The 12665-nt window shown below is 53.6% G+C and overlaps 1 protein-coding gene across 3 annotated transcripts in view; it reads left to right on the forward strand.

The window, feature by feature from the left end:
• Nucleotides 1–561: 561 nt before the first annotated feature.
• SEMA4D (semaphorin 4D) overlaps nucleotides 562–12665 on the forward strand; it is a 159469-nt gene continuing 147365 nt past the window's right edge. For all 3 annotated transcript variants that reach the window (XM_071216582.1, XM_071216581.1, XM_058301439.2), the window contains exon 1: nucleotides 562–609. The gene's annotated coding sequence lies outside the window, so the exon portion shown is untranslated. The remainder of the gene's footprint in view (nucleotides 610–12665) is intronic.

Below are 12665 nucleotides of genomic sequence, written 5' to 3' on the forward strand. Positions count from 1 at the left end.
GGGGGTCCCCAGGCTTTGCCTGGTCAGGTCTCCAGGAGAACGGACACCTGGGGGTGCGGCGAAAGGTGGGGAGTGGGGGTCCCTCGAAGGGCGGGGCCACCTGGTCCTCTAAGGGGGGTAGAGGAGAGGGGGTGACTGCGTGCCTCGAAACCCACGGAACCCACGCTGGATCCAGCAGGGCCTGGCCGGGAGGTGGGGGGTGAAGTAGGAAGTGGGGAGGGGGGAAGTGTGGGGAGGAGAGGGGCCGAGGAGGAGGAGGGGGAAGGAGGAGAAAGAGGAGGGGAAAGGAGAGGGGGAACCGGGGGAGGAGGAGGAGGGCTTGGAGGCGGGGCGGGAGGCGAGGGGCGGGAGGCGGGGCCTGCCGCGCGCCCTCCCCCGCGCCCTCCCTCCCCGCGCCGGCCCGGCGCCCTCGTTCCCCGCGCCGCAGCATCCCCGGCCACCGCCACCGGCCCCGCCGCGCGGCCACTCCCGAGCCGGGCGCCCCGCGCCGCCGCCCGCGCTCCCGCCGCCGCCATTCCTGCGCCCGAGCCGGGCCGCCAGGGCGCGGGCCCCGCCGCCGCCGGGAGCCGCCCGGCCGCGGGCGCGCAGGACGCGGGGCCCCGCCGGCAGGTAAGCGCCAGGCCCCGCGGGCTCGGCGGGGCGCGGGCGGGGCAGGTGCGCGGGGGGCGCGCGCAGGCCCCCGCGCGCAGGTGGCGCCTCGCGGTCCCCCGGCGGCGGGGGGGGGGGGCAGGGTTGCGCCCCGAGCCCCGGCCCCGGGAGCCGACGCCGCGCCGGGCGGCCAGGCCCCGCCACGGCCCCCCGCGTCCCGCCGCGCTCTCGGCCCCTCGGCCCGCCCCGAGCCGCCGCGGCGGGGAGCCCTCCCGCCTGCGATTGCGGGCCCGGGAGGCCGAGGCTGCCGCGCGGCGCGACCCGCCGTCACGCACTCGGACAGGTGGGGGCGGGCCGCGGGCCGCGGGCGCGGAGCCTGGCGGCCTTGGTTTTCTCCGGCGCGTCGGCCGTGTTATTTTAGAAAACGCAGAGGCGAATTAGCCGCCCGGGCTCAGGGCTGCACCTGTTGCTGCAGCCTGGTGAGCTGCGGGGAAGCCGGAGCTCCTGGGGTGTTGCCAGTAAAAACATGTAAAGGAGAGCTGAGCTCGTGGGTGTCCTTCGGATTTATTTTATTTCGTGTTTTGGGGGCGGGGTGGGTGGGGGCCGTGCTTCTGGGAGGTGGGCAGTTCATGGGGAGACAGGCCTGTTGTCGGGGCGGGGAGCGGGGAGGGGCCCTGCTTTCCCCAGCTTTGGCTTGCACCAAGTTGCTTGGCTTTTGTGTGTGCAAATCTTCACTTTCTGTGGAGCAGGTTTTGGCCGGCGGGTGGGTGGCCAGGCACACGCAGGCCAGCGGTTTAGGGCTGGTGGCCGAGTGCCCTGCCCTCCGGTTTTGAGTCTGTTTGAATCCACTGGGTGCAGCAGGACGGAAGTTCCCTTCCTGGGGGATGAAATGACATCTCCAGGGCCCCGGAGGGTGGAGGTGGGGGGCAGCTGACCTGGATGCAAGTGATCTGGAAATATTCAACAGCAACTCAAAAACATGGCCACGACTGGTTCCTCCAGACGGTGATAAAGCCCCTGTGGTCACCTGAGTGGCTGGGTGGTGTCTCCCGTCTCACAGATAACAGTCGGTGGAGAAGACGGCTGGGCAGGCTTGCTCCCCCTGGCAGCAAGGATGGGATTGCAGGTGGCCCACGGGGGGTGTGCCATGGGCCAGGACTGTCCTGCCAGACGTTCAGATTAATCCCAATTATGTGCTGTACACCCAACAGGTCAGGCAGACCGAGGAGAATAAAGACGTGGCCGTGGACAAGGGGCAGCCCTGTCCGGGCCTGGCATGGGCAGGGGAGGACTGGCTTTATGCATCTGCCTCATCTCTGAAATACCGGCCGTTTGATTCGCCCGTCCACCGCCTCTTAGGACAGTCCCGTCTCCTTACCGGCACGCACGACCTGTTGAAACTGGAGCCTCTGGAGCCCCCTGGTGTGCTCCCAGGCGGGTGCTGAGGAGTCCGCCCTCCTGCCCAGGACGGGCTGGCTGCGCAGTGGCTTTGGGAGTTGGGAGCTGCCCTGTGGTGACATCACCCCTCTCGAGGTCCTGCTCGTGGATTGCTCTCTTCTGCCTAGTGGGCTGTGGAGCGCCTCGCTGTCCTCCCCACATGGGGCGCTTGGGGAGCACATGCTCATGGCCCCCTCTGAGTGAGCAGGGAAGGGCTGCCCGCTGGGCCGCGCAAGGCCGGATCACTAATGCATCACCAAGATGCGTGGCCCTCCTTCCTCGTGCTTTTGGAACCTGCCTCGACAGCACCAGGCCCACTGGGCAGGCTACAGCCTTCCTGCCCCTCCCTTCTGGGCTCCCTTCTGGTGGGTGGGGGGCTGGGTGGGGCTAGGGGTGGCCGCCCAGCCTCCTGCTGACCTATGTGGTGAGGCTGGAGCGGAGCTCCTCAGTGGTCAGTTAAGACCTGTGTCCCCCCTGGGTGCCCCTGGGTGAGACCTGCTGCCATGCCCTTGCCAGCTTGCAGAAGTGAAATCGCTTCCTGGCTGTTTTTAAAATTTACAGCGAATTTCCCCTTCCTGTTAAGGATGTGCTTGGCTAAAAGAACTCTCAGGAACACATGGGGTGGTGAAGGGGATCCGAGTACCCCCTGCCCAAGCTTCCTGTGTCCTGAGTCCCCAGCTCCCGGGCTGACCCGTGCACCTTCCAGGAGAGCAGGTGGCTGCAGGGTGAAACGGCCAGGTCAAAATGAGCTCCCCTTGGACCCTTTGCGGCGGAGGGTGGTCTCTGGGAGAAAGTCTTTGCCAAGGCATCTCTCCTGTAACTGTCAGGATTCCAGAAGGAAGCCTAGAAGATAAGAAGGAAGGGAGCTGAGTGAGGGGGGCCTGGCAGGTGTTCTGGGGACAACCACGTCCCAGGATGTCACCCAAGAACCAGACACCCGAGAGCTGGGCAGGGAGAGGTTTCCTGTGGACTCTGCGTAACCCACAGCCTTGGCCAGCCTCCCTGCTGTCAAGGTGCCAGGCTCCAGGGGGAGGGAACGTGGAGATTTATTAGGGCAAAGACCTGCCCATTTGGTCCCATGGAGAGGGCGTTCGAGTGGGCCTCCGTGGGAAACGGGGCTGGTGTTTACAGGCTGGTCACTTAAGGTGGCATTGGAGATGGACAGATGGCTCGCTGTCCCGCTGGCCTGGTTCTCCCATATTTAAATATACCTGGGGTGTCTCTGCAAGGCATTTATAGCAGCGGCCAGCCAGCCCCCGCCCGAGGGACTGTCCTGTCGAGGCCAGCTGTGGGGATGTGGCCACATCCGCCTCCCCGCCACGCCTGCCCGTCTGAGCCTCCAGTGAGACCAGGCCCAGCTCTCCAGTCTGAACTCTTAGATTCTACACGTGAAAGTGGCGGCTGCACACCTGCCCCGAGAATTGCTTCTGGATGCTACATTAGGGTCACTGACTTTGGGCAAAGCTTGATAGAGAGCCCACAGGCCAGTCAGCATTTATCCAAGAACCATTCCTTTAAAAGACCTTATGCTCTGTATGAGACAGGTGGACGTTTGTTGAGTGAATGATGATTTTTAGGAGTTACTGTATTCCTTGATGCTGAGATCGTGGTTACATAACATACCGTCATAGGTACGACAGTATTTGCACATGAATTGACAAGGTGTTTGGGATTTGCTTCAAATTATGGGGAGGTGGGTGGGACATGGATGGTTGTTGGGTGTCCCTGGGGGGCTGTTATTCTCTTTGGCCCACTTGTATGTATGCTCACAATTCTCCTTAATAAAGAGAATGTTGAAATACCCTACTAATCTACAGTTACCTTCCAAAAACATACAATAAGGTGCTACACTTTATGAAATAATTCAGAGGTTCACTTTAAAAACTGTCCCCACGCCCTAAGTGGAAACATATTCCTTAGAGGAGATCTCATTCAGGTTTGCGTGAGAGCGATCTGAAAGGACATACCATTTGTTCTTCAGTTGTTGACGCCTGCTGTTGTCGCCCAGTAGACCAGGTATTGTTGGAGAAACCAGGGACCAAGCCCAAAGCAAAATCAGCAGTCAGCAGTTTGCAGTAGGGGTGGGAGGGGTGAGTGTGTGTGAGTTTTGGGGGAGAAAAGTAGGAGTCGGGGAGGGAAGGGGAAGGCAGGGAGGAGGAACTTTCATCGTGCTGCCCCCCCTTCTCCATGTTTTTATAATAACTATACTTATTTTTGTAATTTATAAACTGATATTTTAAAGGGACATTTCCATTAGGTCATGCAGTTTCCTAGGGCATTTAAAATAGAATATGATTTGTAGGAATTCATTTTCTACACAGCTTCATGGCAGAGATTTGGCTTAAATGAGGGAATGAGTGAATCAGTAGTTACTGGCCCTGTGAAAAAGTGCTTTGTGGGCCATGAAGAGAAAGAAGTCAGTGCCTCCTCCCCTGTTAGGGCAAGGGAGACTGTAGCCCTGAAAGTTTAAATAAAAGTACTTGCCAGCAAGTAAAGAGTTAACTGGGGAGGTTTGTGCCTGATCTGGGGGGGGACTGGGGGGAGGCTTTCAGCTCAGACACAGTCTGTATTTCAAGTGGGGAAAGATGTTCCCTTGTTGAGACTTGGATTCAGGAATGGAAGGCCAAGTTGGGCTCAGCGTCTGCTCTGGGCGTGAGTCCCATTGCCAGTTGGATAACTTACAACCAGGGAGTTTCATTCATTTTCAGCAGTCGCTTTGTTAGTTTTTTCCCTTCATTTAGTAGAGCATACATTACATAACCTTAATCTACGCTAACAAAAAACCCCAAAAAAACCCACCAATGACATAAAGAATACAGAAGTCAGGAAAGTGAAAAATGAAAGTTGCCTGGAATTCTACTTAAAACTTTTTTTTTCCTATTTGTCCTTTTGCAAGAAATTAGAGGTGTTTTAACACCCAGAATATAATTAGCTTTGGTCTAAAATGTGGATATTTGTTTGGTTCTCTCGAACTGGGTATGTGTTTTGCTTTTGTTTGGAGGACGGTGAGTTCCCCTGTTGGGTTTTATTGGATATTTTTTAAGCACCATAAAAGGCTCAGCCTGGCCCCGTTTGTTCTCCCTGTGCATTTGGGCGTTTGTTTCTGTTGTGGTCGTTTAACAGTTTCTTTTCTTGCGGCTGGGAGAGGCAATAGGCAGGGTGCTGCCTTCACTGCTGGAGAAGCTGGTGGCGCTGCCCCACGTGGGCTTCTCTCTGCATTAGAGTTTTAATTGTGTTGGTCAACTGCCTGCATACCTGGCACGGGCTGCCCAGGAAACCTGTGTTATTCTCTTTCTCGTTCTGACCAGTTCCGCCCATTCTTTATGTCCTGCTCCTCCCGGAGGTGTTGGGGAACCCGTCCACCTAGAAGCTGTCCCAGGTAGTCCACTGCTTACCTGGCACCTCTGTGTCCTCTGAGGTCATATCCCAGTAGCCCGACGTCTTGCCCAAGTTCTTGACAGGACAGAACTGGGTGATCTGTAAAGGCCCTTCCCACTGTCAAATTCAGCAGCTTCACGGACGGTTCACTGCTTCCCCCATCAAATGTTTATTGAGGGCCTTCTCCGTGCAGGGAACCAAGAGAGCGGAGCCTCTCCCACTTGGAGCTCACAGTCAAGTAGAAGGAGACCGAAGGCCGGCCGAGGGGAGGATGTGATAAATAAGGTTATGTCGTGTGTTGGGACGTCCCACTGCTTTGGAGAAAGAAAGGGTGGGACCCCAGCAGTTGAGGGGTGTTTGAAATTTGAGGTCAGATGGCCAGGAAGGGTCTCCTTGAGCCAGTGGCATGGGGGAGGCGAGGAGTTTCCCATGGGTTCATCCAGGCAGCGGGGACAGCCGGGCACGGGGGAGGAAGCAGGTGCAGCTGGGGTGGAGGGGTCCACGGCAGGGGGCAGGAGCTGCAGGTCACGGTGCTGAGGAGGGGCAGATCCTGAAGTTGGAGCAAACAGGACTTGCTCTGGATTTGATGACGAGTGTTGGAGCAGTAGAGGAGCCCAGGGTGACGCGGAGATGCCCGGCTCAGGCAACCTGGAAGGCGGGAGGCACCGCCTCCTGGAGGGGGAAAGTCTGCACATGGGCAGCTCCATGGGGGGAGTTCAGGAGCTCGGCTTTCAGCATGGTCCACATGAGCGCTGGGCTGACGTCCGAGTGGAGAGGGTGAGGCGTCCGAGTGGAGAGGGTGAGGCGTTAGTTCGATAGATGAGTCTGGAGTTGGGGAGAGGGGTCTGGGCTGGGAATGTAAACTGGAGAATTGTCTCCGTTTCTTAAAACCGTAAGTCAGTATGAAAGCACCCAGGGAGCTGGAAGACAGGGAGATGAGAAGAGGTCCAAGGAAGCTGGGACAGGGGGCTCGGAAGGGGAGGCCAGGGGAGTCGGAGAGACCCCAGGGGGCCCGGGGTGTCTGGAGGCCAAGTGCAGAGCTCGCCCCAAAGAGGAAGGACTGATTGGCCGAGAGGTCAAGAAGGGTGAGGACTGAGACTTGCCCGCTAGGTTTAGGATGGAGGTCACTGGTGACCTGGGCGGTTTGGGGGGAGTGGCAGGGCCAAACCATCAGAGCGAATTCAAGGGAGAAGGGAAGGAGGCGGGTTTGGGACAGAGAGCAGGTGACCTTTCAGAGAATTTTGGGGTAAGCGGGCCATTGGGGTTGAGAGAAGGTCTGTTTTTAAGGTTTATACCGTCAAGGGAATAGACCACGTGAGAGGGAAGCATCGATGGCATCGGGGAGAGCGGGGAGAATTTCCAGGGTTCTCAACGAGTGGGAAGAAATGGGGCCTTATGCAGAGTGGAGGGGATTTCTCGTCATGTCAGTGTCCTTTCAGAAGCTTCTTTTGAGTTTGTACCACGTGCCGGAGACTCTGCTTGACCCTGGGGTCCAGTCTTGCCTCTCAGGCATGTCAGTGAACGTCCGGTGACAGCTGGCCCGCAGGGGCCTGTAGCAGTTTGAGATTATTGATGAATTCCAAGAATGGTTGCTGGGTTATGTTTGTGAACTGGTTTTCTCCTCTGGGCATAATAGATTATATTGGATTCAGAGGTTTCACTTTTTACCTGATTAAATAATGATTAAGGCTTTTATTGGGCCACGGCAGTAGGATGTTGAGTCCCTGCCCCTTGGTGGGCTGAGACTCACAGAGAAGGGAGGTTGGAGTCTTGAGCTGGAGCCTGGAAGTAAACACACAGAGAAGCAGTAGGTGAGGAAGGAGAGAAGGCTCCATTAGACGCAGCACAGGTCCCAGGAAGAGACAGAGCCGTTCTCCTGGTGGTCTCCAGCTGACCTTGTGGAGAGACCAGAGCAGCTGAGCCTGGAGAGAAACAAGCCCCAGGAAGGGAGGAACCCAGGAAGCCTGAATCCTGGCAGATGCCAGCAGCCATCTTGCTCCAACACGTGGAAATAGACTTTCACGAGGGAAGTAACTGATGCTTTTTGGCCTGGTATCTGTAGGCTCCTACCCCAAATAAATACTCTTTATAAAAGCCAACAGAATTCTGGTATTTTGCGTCAGCATCCCTTTTGCTGACTCATCAGGGCCTCTGTGGGTGGGGTCCCAGGAGAGGTGAGCCCCAGCAGGCGAGTTGGGGACGGAGCCCTCCTACCAGGAATGGAGCTGCAGTGAAGCTTCGAAAAATGAGGGTGCCAGGCTCCAGGGCAGAGAGATGGCTCTCCCAGCTGAGCGAAGAGCTGGGCAGAGTCCAGAGGAGGAGAGATGGGGCAGCTTTCCTGGATGGGCACGGGGGTGGCAGGAGGGTGATACCAGGCTCAAAAGTGGGCCATCTCCTCTTGGTAAAAGTGTTGAGGCTTGTCCTGTCACCCCAGCTGGGCTGTGAGCATTTTGCTTTTCATACTACCCCTTGCATTTCATAGGGAACAGCCCCCCCCCCAGTTCATCTGCCACCCTCTTTTTTTAAATAACATTTTTATTGAGATATAATTCATATACCATACAATTCACACATTTAAAGTATGAATTCAGTGGTTTTTAGAAAATTCACAGTTGTACAGCCGTCATCGAATCCATTTTAGATATTTTAGGTGAATGGGGGAGTGACTGCTATACGTGCTAGCAGTCGTTGTCCATTTCCCACCAAGCTCCTTCCCCCACCGCCAGCCCCAGGCAGCTACAGTGTACTGTCTTTCTTTATAGATTTGCCTCTTCTGGGAATATACCAGACTGTTTCCTGTCCTGGATCCCGGCAAACTCAGATGTGTGTTTCCTAGGAATGGAATCATACAATATGTGCTCCTTTGTGACTTGCTTCTTTCACTCGGCATAATGCTTACAGGGTTCGTGCATGTTGCAGCATGTATCAGACTTTCATGTTTTTCTACTTTTTAAATGATCTTGTGCTAGTATAAATATCTAGTCCTCATAAATTTTGCCATTTGCCCACTTTTTAAGTGCACAATTCAGTGGCGTTATTTATATTTAAAATATTGCACTACCAACACCACCGTCTGTTACTAAAACCTGTTACTATTACATTTGTTCCATTACCTACTACATCACCCCAACTGAAATTGCAACACTGGCTGTTCATTTTAAATGTATTGCATCCGAGATGAACGGGAGAGGGTCCTGAAAGAGCCGTCCCTAGACCAGCTGCTCCAGCATCCCCTGGAACTTGTCGGAAATGCACACTCTCAGTTCCACCCCGGACCTGCTGTGTCAGAAACGAGGGGTCCGACCAGCAGTCAGTGTTTTCAGCAGGCCCTTTAAGGGATTCCGAGGCCTGTTCCAGAGCTGCTGGAAGAGACCCGGGGACCTGCCTGCGGGGAATGTGCGGTCTGATGGGCGAGGCAGGCACCCCGAGCTAGGTGCAGCCAGAGGTGGAGCTGACCCTCTCCACTCTGGATGCACCTTAGACGAGTCTGGGTGCTTTGTAACTTGGAGTCACGCCAGCTTGTCCGTAGAAACAATATTTTATTCGTCAGTTTTATTGAGGTGTAATTTCCATGCAGTAAGGAGTACTCAGTTTAAGTGTACAGGTCAGTAAGCTTTGACAAATGTCTACGGTCCTGTAACTACCACCGTAATTACAACCGACAATGGGGGTTGGCAGACTCGCTGTGCCCAGCTGCTGATGTGTTCTCCCTGGTTCCTTTTGTGCTCCCACGACAGAGTTGAGTCGCAGCAGATACCATTTGGCCCGCAAAATTAGAAATATTTACTCTCTGGCCCATGATATATAAAGTTTGCCAATCCCTGATAGCATTTCTGTCACCCCACCACCTGCCCATCATTCCTTCCTGTCACTTTGCACTCAGTCCTTCCATCCATCTCCAGCCTCAGGCAACCCCTCATTTGCTTAGATCAGATCATTCTAGATTAGCTTGGTTTCCTCCAGATTTCAAAATGGAAGCATGTATTCGATGCTCTTTTGTGTCTAGCGTCTTTCACTCTGCACAGGGTTTGGAGAGTCGTCCGTGTTGTGGTGTATATCAGTACACCTTTTAAAAAAATTTTTATTTATTTATTTATTTATTTCTCTCCCTCTCCCCCCCACCCCAGTTGTCTCTTCTCTGTGTCTGTTTGCTGTGTCTTCTTTGTCCGCTTCTGTTGTCAGCAGCACGGGAATCTATGTTTCTTTTTGTTGCGTCATCTTGTTATGTCAGCTCTCTGTGTGTGTGGCGCCATTCCTGGGCAGGCTGCACTTTCTTTCGCACTGGGCGGCTCTCCTTATGGGGCGCACTTCTTGCGTGTGGGGTTCCCCTACACGGGGACACCCCTGTGTGGCACGGCACTCCTTGCACGCATCAGCACTGTGCATGGGCCAGCTGCACACAGGTCAAGGAGGCCCGGAGTTTGAACCGTGGACCGCCCATGTGGTAGACAAACGCCCTAACCACTGGGCCAAGTCCGCTTCCCTTCATTTGTTTTCATCTTCCTTAATTTCTCTTAGCAGTGTTTTGTAGTTGTCAGTGTATAGATCTTGTACATACTTTATTGGATTTATCTAAAGTACTTCCTGTTTTTTAATGCCTTTATAAATAGATTTTTAAAATTTTATTTTATTATTACTCTTTTTAGGGGGTACTGGGGATTGAACTCAAGACCCCTTATGTGGGAAGCAGGCACTCAACCGCTGAGCTACGTCCACTCCCCCCCATTTTATTTTCTAATTGCTCATTGCTAGTGTATAGAACTACAATTGATTGTTTTTACAATACTGGTTGTATATCCTATGACCTTTCTAAATTCATTTATTAGTATGAGTGGCTTATTTTGCAATCCCTTAAGGTTTCTCACCTAGATAGTGCTATAGATTATAAATAATGAGCATTTTGCTTCTTTCATGTGGGCTTTTCTTTTTTGTTTGTTAATAAGGTGAATTACATTGATTCCTGAATATTAACTCAATCTTGCATTCCTGGCACAGTCCCACTTGGTCATGATGTAGTATCCTTTTTATGGATCACTGGTTTTGATTTGCTAAAGTTTAGTCACGGGCACTTGTCACTGCACTCATGAGGGTAGCTTTCTTTTCCTGCACTGTTTTTGTCTGTTTGCGTATCAGCGCAATGTGGGCCCTATGCACTGATCTGGGAAATGTTTCTTCTTTATTTTTTTAGGGTCTGCATAGGATTGGTATTATTTTTTCCTTTCATGTTTGATAGAGTTGACTAGTGAAACTCTGTGGGCCTACAGTTTTCTTGACGGGCAAGCTTTTAATTACGAGTTTACTTGCTTAACGTAGGACTATTGAGATTTCCTCTTTCTTCTTGAGTCAGTTTTTGTAATTTGGGTGTTTCAAGGAGTCTGTTTCACTTAAGGTGTTGCATATGTTGGCACCAAGTTGTTCATAATATTTCCTTTCTATCTTATGTCTGTTGGAGCTGTAAGATGTTCCTGCTTTAATTTTTGAACCTGGGGGACTTTTGTAAAAAGCAAAAAAAAACCAATATCTGGGCCCCATCCCAGACCAGCTAAACCAGAACCTCTTGGTGCTGGGGCGAGGGTGGCGGCAGCTGTGCTGGTTGTGGATCGGTGCTTTTTTACAGTCTCTCCAGGTAATTTTAATGTGCAGTCAGCACATTCAACCTTCCATGTAGAGGAAGGAGGGATTAATTTTTACGTGGCGGTGGCCCGGGAAGGCTGCCCAGAGGAGGGAGAAGGCAGATCCGGGAAACCTGAGGAGGATTTCCTGCCCGCCTCTGCCTGGCTGTGACTGCGGTGTGTGGCGTGGACAGCAGCCAGCGGGCCGCCGAGGGGGAGCCCGGGGCTTTGGCGCAGCCTCGGGCGGTGCCGGGCAGGTCCGGTCAGCGCCCAGCGAGTGACAGCCGGGGAGGCAGCCGGGCAAGGTGTCAGGCTGCAAGAGCGGGCCGCGGAGCGCAAGCGCGAGTTGTCAGGGCGTCGTTCCTGTACCGTGACGGGCACCCCTGTTAACGGCCCGCTCTGTAGATTGTGATAAACATACGTTGTCGTGGGAACTCCACTCAATCAAGCTGTGAAAAATGCCCGTAACCGACAAATCATCTCGCTCCTCAAGGCAGGGCATTCCTTTGCCATAATCTGTTTTCCATCTTTACAGTGTTGCCTTTTCCAGAAGGTTCTGTGAAGGGGCTCCTGCACTCTGCAGCCTTGAGACCTGATTCTTGCGCTCAGCATAGCTGTGCAGGTGGTTGAGGTGTGACTCCTGGTGCCTCTGGCTGATGAATTGGAAAGACTGGGCTGGGAAGCAGGGGAGGCAGTTCTGGGAACAGCGTGATGTGGCAATATTTCCTGTGATCATATTTTAAAAGACGGGCCAAATGCTTCCTGGACTTTATCTCGCTTAATCCTGGCGGTAGCTGCCAGGTGAGGGCTTTGTCAGTGGGGAAAATAAAAAACTTGCTCTTGGGGTCCCTCAGCTAGGGGTGGGGAAGCCAGAATTGGAGCCCAGGCATGTGACTCGGTGCAGGTGAGCTTGCGTGCGCAGCATTTTCATGCCTGCTGCTCGAGGCCACGGCCAGTCAGTGGGTTTTAAAGGTTGTAAAGGCCTGTGTATTCTTTGGCCATTGCACTTTAACTTCTAGAAATTTACCCTGAGGAGTCATGGCTGGAAAGGAGCATTTTTTGCAAAGGGTCTTTCTCAGTGTTTATAGATAGGGAGTTGGACACAGTAAAATCCAGTAGGGGTAAGAGGCGGCGTGGTGCCACTTTAAGATAAATAGTGTAAAATATACTCAGTGATGTGGGAAGTCAACATAATACAGTAAGTGATAGAAGCAAGGAAGTTATAATTTGCCTAGAGAGGACTAGAAGACTACAGCCAAAATGTTCCTCCCTGGTTGATGATGATACTTTTGTTTTCTCCTGGCGGTTGTGTGCATGTCCCAATATTCTGTAGTGGTACAGCTTAAGGAAGTTGTACAGGCAAAAGAAAAAGGAAAGGCCATATAAAATATTGCTCACGATCTCCCTCTCTCTCACACACACACTCTGGTACACTTTTCCTAGACACATCGTACATGCCTTGTTCAGAAAACAAATGGGTGTTTTACTGTTTGTTTCTGCTTTGAATCGGGCATGTGTGCAACAAGAAACCTAGCTTGGTTTGTATATTCCCGGGCTGCGCGGGGGGTCAGTGCCCGCCTCGCAGAAGGGCTGAGACTGCAGGGACTGGGTGGGGGGCGGGCGCAGCAGGAGGAGGCTTTCCTTGGTCTC

This window comes from Dasypus novemcinctus, chromosome 8, assembly GCF_030445035.2.
Source record: "Dasypus novemcinctus isolate mDasNov1 chromosome 8, mDasNov1.1.hap2, whole genome shotgun sequence".
Taxonomy (NCBI): Eukaryota; Metazoa; Chordata; class Mammalia; order Cingulata; family Dasypodidae; genus Dasypus; species Dasypus novemcinctus.